General features: G+C 47.5%; 1 protein-coding gene across 4 annotated transcripts in view; it reads left to right on the forward strand.

The window, feature by feature from the left end:
- The first annotated feature begins 626 nt into the window (after positions 1 to 626).
- The window catches only part of Kiaa1551 (KIAA1551 ortholog), a 32,441-nt gene continuing 30,144 nt past the window's right edge, over positions 627 to 2,923 (forward strand). Inside the window, exons 1-3 of one of the 4 annotated variants that reach the window (XM_005364632.3) lie at positions 641 to 724; positions 1,528 to 1,587; positions 1,702 to 1,805. The gene's annotated coding sequence lies outside the window, so the exon portion shown is untranslated. Of the gene's footprint in view, positions 725 to 1,026; positions 1,079 to 1,527; positions 1,588 to 1,701; positions 1,806 to 2,923 lie in introns of those variants that run through there. The other 3 variants (XM_013352813.1, XM_013352814.2, XM_026787927.1) reach the window with 3 other exon arrangements.

Genomic DNA, 2,923 nt, shown 5'->3' on the forward strand with positions numbered 1-2,923 from the left:
CTCCAAAACTATAGGGAAACCCTATTTTTAAAGAGAGAGACAGTGAGCGAGAGCGAGAGCGAGAGCGAGAGCGAGAGCGAGAGCGAGAGCGAGCGAGCGAGCGAGAGAGAGAGAGAGAGAGAGAGAGAGAGAGAGAGAGAGGATGAGAGAAGGAGGTGTATCTCTGGCTGTCCTGAAACGAGGTAGGCCAGGCTGGATTCAATCACTCTCAGAGATCTTCCTTCTTCTCCCTCCAAAATGCTGGGTTTAAAGGAATGCTCCGCTAAGCCCCAGAGAGGGTGCATTTCTTTTGCGTACTTCATAGAAGACGTTGCCATCCCATCTCAAGATCATTGCTTATGAGATGATCATCAGCTTATCTTCAAAGAATTACAACTTGTCTGAACTGCAAGTCTTAACCCCATCCCAATTGACCAATTGACTGAATCCCTTATATTTCCGCCCGCGATTTTTTTTTTTTTTCCTTCAGAAGTCCTCCAGGGATTCTGGTGCAAATTCCAGGTGCAGGGCGAGGCTTCTTCTCTCTTTCCCCTCAGACTGCGGAGACTGCAGAGGCTGCATCTGTCAGGCACTAGGACCGTGCACTGGCGCAGACGCCCGGGGGCGGAGCACAGAGCCTGCTGAACCCGCCCAGACGGAGGCCGCCACCGGAGCTCGGCGCGTTCCGCGCTAGCGGAGGCCTCGATCCGTGCTGCAGGCGAGTGAGCACCCACAGAAGCGGCAGGTCTGCTGCGAGCGGGCTTTTGTTCTTTGCTCGGAGCTCGGGGTTGGGTCTCGGTCACCTCCGTTTCTGCCGAGGGGCGCCGCCAGCATTCCAGCAGCCCTTTGGGGTCGCGGTGCGGGTGTGCGGTCTGCGGTTGTTGGCCTGACGTAGCGGGAGGGCTTGTTGCAGCTCACGTTCCTTCCTGTCTCGGAAGGAGAAGCAGAGCTTTGTTTTGCTTTTCGGTTTCTTTCTGGTTCGTCTTCCGCGCCCCCACACCGCCTCCGCCCCTGCGACCCAGCGGCATTACCTTGTGCTCCGCCCAGGCCTGGGCGAGCTCCGCGGCCCGCAGCATCTCGGAAGCAGTTTGCATTTGTGGTACTTTGAGTGCTTTCCTAGAAAAATGAAAAAGCAGGTGAAGTGTGTGAGCTTGGCGTGCATTCCAATAGGCCAGCAGCAGAACTTGCGTGGGCATTTAAATAGTCTGCTAAATATGTTACGTTTAAGGGGAGCCTTAAGTTTGTTTCTTGTTAACATGCTAAGGTCTTAGTAACTGCTTCCCTAAGCCCCAGTCGGATTCTCTTTTAACCAACCCAATAAAAAAATGCAAACGAAGTATTTTTGCTTTGGGATTATAGGACAATCGTGGAGCTGGAGAAGTGCACTTCAATTCTAGTGGCAGGAAATATTTTGAGACTAGCCTAGTTTAGTGTTTTTTTTTTTAAGCATAGCTAGTACCAATTCAGTAAACTTAGTATGCTCTCAGTACCATTTAGAGGAAGATAGATTTGGCCTTTAATCTTAAAGACGTTTCTTGCTTTTCCTAGGGTCAAAGACGCGAACACATTCCTTGTGGAAGAGACTAAAAGGTAAAATTGTATTTACAGGTAAGTCTGCACTTTAAAAAGCCTGTCTGGTTCTACCTGATAACTATTCACATTTTACCATGGAGTAATTTGTTTTGGAATAAAATGTTGAATCAATACTGGTTAAACCTACAGAACTTGGCCTGTCATGGTTTGCATGCGTTTAATTCCAGCATCTGGGAGGCCAAAGCATGCAGATCTCTGGGTTCGAGGCCAGCCTGGTCTGCAGATCAAGGCAGGTAAGCCGGAAATACATAGAGAACCCCTGCCTCTAAAAACCAAGAAAACAAAAACAAACTTCCCCCAAACAAAACCCTCACAGAACCAGTGAGACACGGTGGATTTGGTAACAAAGCATAAGAAATAATACTGTTGGCATGGTGCTTCTCTGGGAATGATTGCTACCCTGGGAGAGGTTGTCTTAGGTGGTGAATTAAGGCTACCTAGGCAGAGGCTAGCTCTTAGCTTTTGGTGGGAATGTAGTACCAGAGGTTTTTCTTATTTAAATGTTTTCTCAAATTTGTTTTATGAGTGTGTTTTGCCCACATGTAAGACTACTTTGTATGTATTTGGTGTGTGGAGTCTGGAAGAGGGTGTGGAACCCCTGGAACTAATGTTACAGGCAGTTGTCTATCCACCATGTTGGTCTTGGGATCTGAACCCAGGTCCTCTTCTAGGGCCACAAGTACTCTTAACTTTTGTCATCTCTTTCAGCTCCTACACTCAGTGATCTCTAGGAGTTTCATCCGCTGAAGGGGCCTGTGCTTTCTGTAGTTGTATGTTGCAGTATGTTACTTGTGTTCTGGTGTTGGTGCCTCCACTTGGATCTACCCCTCACTAAAATCTCAGAAGAATTTTACTTCCCTGCTTTAACTTCCTCATCTTTAAAATGGGTTAACAGTAGTAGTACCTCTGCCTCCCAAGTGCTGGGATTAAAGGCAGTGCTAGAACAGTCTTAAAATAGCTCCTGGTATATAGTAACTTGCTTAATAGAGTTTAGCTTTTATCCTGTTAGAGGAAGTATATATTTTAATGGCGTTAGACATTTTAAAGCTATTCCATCTTTAGGCAGTTCAACTTTTTTATTTAAATTAATAATAATTGATGAACTTGAAAGACCTCAGAGTGGTCCTTCCCTCAGGAAGAGACCCCTAACCCAAGGAACAGTTGAGACACCACTGGCTGCAATTAGCAAGAGGTTTATTGGGTGGGCACAGGTACCTGTGGGCGGCAAATCCTTTCGGAGGCCTTGCGCACCTTCAGGTTGGGGCAGTGGGTTTTTATGGGGTAGGGCAGCAAAAGCGCGGGTACAGAAGCGAGAAGCGTAGTTACAGGGTTTTCATTGGTCAGTTTGAAT

The sequence above is a fragment of the Microtus ochrogaster genome, assembly GCF_000317375.1.
Source record: "Microtus ochrogaster isolate Prairie Vole_2 chromosome 14 unlocalized genomic scaffold, MicOch1.0 chr14_random_2, whole genome shotgun sequence".
NCBI classification, from domain to species: domain Eukaryota; kingdom Metazoa; phylum Chordata; class Mammalia; order Rodentia; family Cricetidae; genus Microtus; species Microtus ochrogaster.